This window comes from Capsicum annuum, unplaced genomic scaffold, assembly GCF_002878395.1.
Source record: "Capsicum annuum cultivar UCD-10X-F1 unplaced genomic scaffold, UCD10Xv1.1 ctg67782, whole genome shotgun sequence".
Classification (NCBI taxonomy): domain Eukaryota; kingdom Viridiplantae; phylum Streptophyta; class Magnoliopsida; order Solanales; family Solanaceae; genus Capsicum; species Capsicum annuum.
Window position 1 is genome coordinate 51,499 of NW_025877252.1, and position 7,551 is coordinate 59,049.

The 7,551-nt window shown below is 35.1% G+C and overlaps 1 non-coding gene across 1 annotated transcript; it reads left to right on the plus strand.

Moving 5' to 3' along the window:
- The first annotated feature begins 450 nt into the window (after positions 1 to 450).
- On the plus strand, positions 451 to 557 carry LOC124893959. The gene has a single exon (XR_007050955.1). It is a non-coding gene; the product is annotated as a small nucleolar RNA R71 (small nucleolar RNA).
- The last annotated feature ends 6,994 nt before the right edge of the window (positions 558 to 7,551 follow it).

A 7,551-nucleotide genomic window follows, 5' to 3' on the forward strand; every position in this document is an offset into this window, starting at 1 on the left:
GTACTGCCAAAATTCTTTTGACCCTGACGATTTGCATTCCCCACATAATTGACTGAATCTGGATTAACTGAACATGCATCTGCTTTATGCTCACCACTTCCGCAAACTTCACACCACGAATATACCTGTTGAACTACATTTGCTATGGCTGTTGGTTATGTTGTACCCAACTTTAAGTTGTTGAGCTGAGTAGTCATATGATTCTACATTGCTGCAATCTGTGCCTGTAATGCAGTGAATTGATCAACCTCCAATACCACTACAACCTTATTTGGAGCACTCCTTGAGTCTACATGCCAATCAGGATTCCCTTGTACAATTTGATTCAGCAATGTATACAGTTCTTTATACGTTTTCTCCAAAGCTTGGCCTCCTGCTGCTGAATCTAAGAGAATCTTTGTATTAGACTCAAGGCCTTCTATAAATGTGTGCACCAAGACTTCATTCGATTGATGGTGATGAGTATAATTTCTTAGCATGATTTTGAATCTCTTCCAAGCTTGGTAGAGATTTTCTCCATCTTTCTGTCTGAAACTTAAGATCTCACTCCTCAATCATACAGTCTTCTGGGATGGAAAGAATCGAATAAGGAACTTCCGAGCACAATCTTCCACAAAGTTATAGAGTGTGGTGGTTCAGCATGTAACCATCTCTTTGCTTCCCCATTTAGAGAAAAAGGGAAAAGTGTCAACCTGATATAATCAGCATTCATATCTTCAAAAATTATGTATCACTTATTTCCAAGAAGGTCTGTATGTGCTGCTGTGGATCCTCGTGTGAAAGTCCATGAAATTGCCCCACATAATTCAATAATTGCACCATATTTTGTTTCAATTCTCACTATCCTCCTAGTGTAGGCTTCCGAATGCTGTTAGTTACATGGTTCGTAAGTGGGAGTCCCACCTCACGAATAGGTCTTGGGCTGGTTGAATAGGAACAACTGGAATAACAGGAGCTGGAACATTTCCAAAATTTATATCAGCAATAATTGGATCTCGTATTTCAACCATTTGTCCCTGTTGAATGTAATATTGAGCTCTTCGCCTCAGATAAAAAATTACTTTCGGTTCTGCAAAGGGCTCTACTAATAAAACCGTCTAGCAGCCTCCGTCAATTTTATCCAAAGATATTCCCCGCTTGTTCAATATTGTCCAGGTGTCCTTATATAATAAAATAATCCAAATTTTATTAGGATTAAAATTTATGACCTGTACAGATTCCACAATATTCCCTCAAGATGATTCCCACCTTACCTTAATATCCGTGCCATTGGTTTGAATTCAAATTAGGACAAATTCCACTTCTGTCAAAAAAATAAATTGGCAGTGCATGAAACAGCAATGCAACGCGTTAATTTTAGCATCGCAGGAGCAACAAGACGCGACGGTATTGCATCGACTCACTAGAATTTGCTTCCAAAAATTTGGATAAGTGTTGAACATCCCTCATTTTTCCCATGTCTTTCGTGGTGTATTTCCAATGAATTTTTGGCCTTTTTATCAACAATATATCACCGTATTCATCTCACAAATCTTCCTACAATATCACACACCACAAATTATAGATTAAAACAACACAATATTCTCAACAACGAATCAAAACACAAGCTAAGGCAAATCCGCAATGATCTTCCATTTATTATTCCGACTCTTGACTTAATCAAATTAAACTTTGTCCATTACAAACTAGTTATTCACTCATAATTACACATTCAAACCATTTGGAACAAATTAAACACATTAGAATCCACCGAAACCAACTAGACAGACACCCAGCTCAAGCTAGTAAAACTAGTTTTTCGGGTTGAACTCTAATTGACTCAATTAAGTACAAACTTATTTGAAAAACACTTTGGACATTGTAATCACGCTCTTGGATGCTTAAATGCTTATTTATATCAATATTAACAGATAAAGAACACGAATTGCTCTCAAAACAAGGCAAAATAAGCTAGAATAATGATACAAAAGTGTATAAAACCACCGCTGATCACCACCCCACACTTAAACTTTTGTTTTTCCTCGAAAAACTCTTTATTCTAAGCATAAAAAGCTTAGGTGATGCTGCACTTCTACTAACTACAAGACACTCAAGCTAGTACTACAATGACTATACGGAATGCAAGTTTCTACACAAAGCACGTTATTTACACTATTGAAAGCTCATGAACACTACTCCAAAATATCCTAGCCTCAAGAATTGACTCACCTAAGTGGAAAACTTATTCTTATTATTCAATCAAGTACATCATATAAATCATCCACCTTCATCAAACATGTGCCCCTCACAACGAGAGTTAACCATAATCACTCACAATAATGTAATTTATAACATAATGGATCTAAGAATCAAATTATGTTCACTCTCACAAAGAATTCACAAGATACACAAAATGAAACATAGGCTTGCCCTTAGTGTAACGCTCTACTAATATCAGAATGTTAAGTATAGGATCAAATAGGTCTTTTTCGTGTTGCAATGTAGGCTAAGGGATGGGTAGAAACTATTTTGGCCAATAATAGTGACTAACCTCTCTAAGCTCTTTAATACATCACTTTTATACATTTAAAATCAATCTCCAATAACCAATTTACACCATTTTTGTCTACCCCATTCTTTTATTTTTGCCCCATCTTTTTTAAGCATTTTCACAAACTCATGGTGGGCCTATTGTTTATTCCTTCAAGATTCAATTTTCTCATTTTTTACAATTATGAGAATATTTCTAACACCATTTTTTATCACTCCCAACCACTGCACATCAAATATGAACACCAATAACTCTTACCTTGGGACTCAATTTGACCTTTTTCTTCTTTAATTTCTCAAACTTCTTACTAAATCAATTTTTCATTAAAGCACTTAGGAGTTTTTTGAATCAAATTAAGGTCCATCAAAGAAGGGGATTAGGATACATATGAGGCTAACAAAGAAAATAAGCTAAAGACTCAATGGGGGTTTACTAGGATAATGCACAAAGGGTAGGACAAATAGAAGATATAAAACAAGGCTATCAAAGAAATGCCTAAATCATCTCCTAAACTCATATTCTTTGTTTTGCTTTGCACACACACCGGGCAGGTTCTAGACATCACATGCAATAAGGAATATACAAAATACTCACATCACACATGGCACATACTAAATTCAATAGGATAATCATAGACTCCCAACCAACAATATCATGAATTCAAATTTAAGCAAAAAAGTACATGAGTCAAAAACTTGAGCCTAGAAGTCTCAAAAATAGCAATTCACTCATTCAACATGTTTTTATCAAACAAAACACTTGCACCATGTAATCACAAATAGCACCAACAAGAATATCTTACACACAAAAAAATTAAAATTGAGCCAAAATTTAGAAATTTCCCCACCCCACACTTAAAAATCTACTTTGTCCCCAAAGTGAACTTAAAAGTAAGAGATAGAAATACTCTCTGAGGCCTCTAGGCCTAGCTAGTAGCATCTTTACTTATAAATGAGATTCGTGTACCCCACACTTAGTCTTTGTCATGCTCCTTAGCTCAGGTCCCGGTACTCAAACTTTTTAATAACCTGTGACTCAATCAAAAATAAAAATTACATAAAGATAAAAATAACTAAAAACTAAAAATAAAACATACCTTAGCTTGGGTTACCTCCCAAGAAGCACTTGATTTAGTATCATGGCATGACCCATATCAACTTTTTCCTCCACCTTGAGGATATAAATTTCACCCCCAATTTTGCATCTATCTTTTTGCCTCACTCATAGGGGTGGTGGTACAAAGATTATGGAACCGAGTAAAAGAATGTGCATGGTAAACCACTCCTCCTTGAGGAGAGGTATGTTTTTATGTTGCTTATCTGATGTAAAATTAAAAATATAGGATTCTTGTGCCTCATCTTCACATTCTTCCACTATTTTAAATGATTCCACAGACAAGATATCATCTAAACATAATGTAGAAAAGTTCTTTAAATAAGGCCCAACCAATCCAACTTCTAGATTTACACTATCAATAACACACTCACTCTCATTCACCTTCTCAATTTTAGTCTAAAGATAAAGATGACAATTGAGTGGTTGTGATTCTTGTGTTTTTCTCTGCCTCTGTGGAGATGGTGGTGATGGTATTTCCTGAACCTCCTTAGTTGTTTGTAGAGTATTTCCTACAAACATGACTGAATCAGGATTAAAAGGACATATGTCAGCAAAGTAATACAAATTTCCACAAGCCACACACCAACTTATAGTTTCTTACACAGGTCGAAAACAAGCAGGTCCCCAACAAATGCTTGGATCTAAATCTGGACAAAAAGCCTCATGGTGGGGTCCTCCACAATAATGACAAGAATCATGATCCCTCGAAAACCATCTATCCAAGAATGACATCTCAAGAAGAGTGTGAGAAAAATAGAAATAAGGGAAAATAAAAAGAAACTAACAAAATAAAAACTATTTACAACTAAATATAGAAAACTAAAAATAAGATAGTTGCCTAGTTACAGTTCACCGGCAACGGAGCCAAAAACTTAACAGCGCCCAAGCGCACACGCAAGTGTACTTGGTCTTATGAATTAGTAAAGTGGATTCAAGAAAGCCCAAGAATCAATCTCTCAAGGACATGCGTTCACCGACTATCCAATTCTAGTTTAACGATTGAAATAAAGTAACCAAAAATATAGTATGTAATTTTGTAAATTAAAAATTAAATAAATAATTCATAAAAATAAAAGTCTTGGGATAATCAATGGATTAAAGCCCAGGGTTAAAGCACTTCGAACAATTATACTATGTTATTAAATTTTATTCGTTAATTTGCTTTTTCGGTTGTTGATTCATAGGGTTAATTGCATGATCATGGTTTCCCAACCTCTAATCTTTTACCTAATATGAACATTTCAACTACATCATTGAGAGGGGATGTAATAATCCTATTAAGTTAATAAAATATATCATCCTACGTTTGAATCAAGTAAGGCATCTAATACAACCCTGTCCTAGACGCTAAGTTTAATTCTTTATTTTATAAAAGAATAAAAACCCAAACTTTGTTTATTCCCATGTTCTATCTCCCTATTCCCTATCTCGAGATCAAAAGGTTGACAATATATGTATTTTATGAGTGATCAATCCATAAAATAATTAAAACAAGAATAAATAAACAACCAATATGATAAGCAAAATTAATCAAAATTAATCCAAAACAATAGTAATCATGTTCTTGGATTTAACCCCAAAAAAAGGGCGTTTAGCCGATAATATTCATAATCACGATCCAAATATTTGAATACATGATATAAAAATTAAAAGCTAAATAAAAAAATTAAAACCTAATAAAACCGTGTAGCAGCCCCATCAATTTTATCCAAAGATATTCCCCGCTTGTTCAATATTCTCCAGGTGTCCTTATATAATAAAATAATCCTAATTTTAGTAGGATTAAAATTTATGAGCTGCACGGAGTCCACAATATTCCCTCAAGAAGATTCCCACCTTGCCCTAATATCTGTGCCATTGGTTTGAATTTAAATTTGGACAAATTCCACTTGTGTCGGGAAAATCAATTGGCAGTGCATAAAACATCAATGTGATGCATTGATTTTAGCATCGACATAAGCAACGCGACGCGATGGTATCACATTAACTCACTGGAATTTTCTTCCAAAAATTTGGTTAAGTGTTGAACGTTCCTCCTTTTTCCCATGTCTTTTATGGTGTATTTCCAATGAATTTTTGGTCTTTTTAACAATAATATATCACCGTATTCAGCTCACAAAGCTTCCTACAATATCACACACCAAAAATTAAAGATTAAAACAACACAATATTCTCAATGACGAATCAAAACACAAGCTAAGATAAGGCAAATCCGCAATGATCTTCCACTTATTATTCCGACTCTTGACTTAATCAAATTAAACTTTGTCCATTACAAAAAAGTTATTCCACTCATAATTACACATTTAAACCATTTAGTACAAATTAAACACATTAGAATCCTCCGAAACCAACTAGACATACACCTAGCTCAAGCTAGTAAAACTAGTTTACCGGGTTGAACTCTAAATGACTCAATTAAGTAAAAACTAGTTTGAAAAACACTTTGGACATTGTAATCACGTACTTGGACACTTAAATGATTATTTATATCAATATTAACACATAAAGTTCACGAATTGCTCTCAAAACAAGGCAAAATAAGCTAGAATAATAATACAAAAGTGTATAAAACCACCTCTAATAAAAAACATTGAATAAAACCATGCCTTTAGTTGAAACTAACAATGAGGGAAGAGAACATGCCTTAAATTGAGTAGATGATGAAAAAAAATCACCAACAAAAGCCCTAAATTAATCCTTAAGATGAAACCCTAGCTTTTTTTGCCCTAGAACATTAAAGAGGATTAGAGAGTGTTTTCTAATTGTTAAAAAATGGAATCATAGGGAAAATAACCTCCAAAGTGTGTTAAAAGTCATGGGGCCTTACTAGGTTTAGTGGTTAAATATCTAGATTGCCCTCAGTTAAACTGTACCAAAATCCTGTCAGAGGGATATGACTATTCATACCAGTCGTACCCTCCAATACGAGTGGTACCCATCACTCGTACCTAAGGTCATCTCCCTTGGACCAAACATTATCCAAGGTATGACTCACCCCAAACCATGTCATATCCATGTATAAGACTGGTACCCATGATTCGTACCCCTGGCAGAATAGAATCTAAAGAAGATTGAACACTACCCACCATATGAGTCCATGGTATGACTCGTACCCTAACATATGGCTCATAGTGAGCCACTCATACTCAGATTTAAGTTAGTCCACCAAGTCTTAGAATATGTGAAGGAAAGACCCAAACCAAATGACTTGTGTCTATCCATACGACTCATACCAAGAAAATCGTACCCATTCCAGAAACCAAATCCAACCCACCAACCATCACTGGTCAGCATATGTCTAACCCATACCACTCGTATCCTAGTGTGCGAGTTATTTTCTAATCGTATCTTATACAGTTTCCAAAAATCCAGAAAATTTCTAAGGGCAAGAAACCCAGGGTGTTTCAGTATCCCCCACTAGGAACATTCATCCCTGAATGACGGACAAGGTAGGGTAACCACAAGCACGATTTATTTGCATTATCAAATATCAATCCAACCTTTGACCAAGTTAGAAAATAAAGATGCAAAGATATTAATCTTTCCTTTAAAAAAGTTTGAAAACAAAAGTATGTTGAAGAACACATACGTTTTTCACGAATCACAGGAGTAGAAAACATATGTAAATTACTTAGACTTTATGTCCTCCTCCATTTCCCATGTAGCCTCTTCCACCTTGTGGGTCCGCCATAGAACCTTAATCGAGGCCACATCCTTGGTCTGTAATGGATGAACCTGCCTATCCAAGATCTCGACCAAGACCTCTTAATGAGACAGAGAATCTGAGATACCCAATCCCTCCAAAGGAACCACCAAATAAGGATCACCAAGGTACTTCCTCAATAAAGATACTTGAAATACTGAATGAATGGAGCTCAAACCAAAAGGCAATTCTAATTCAT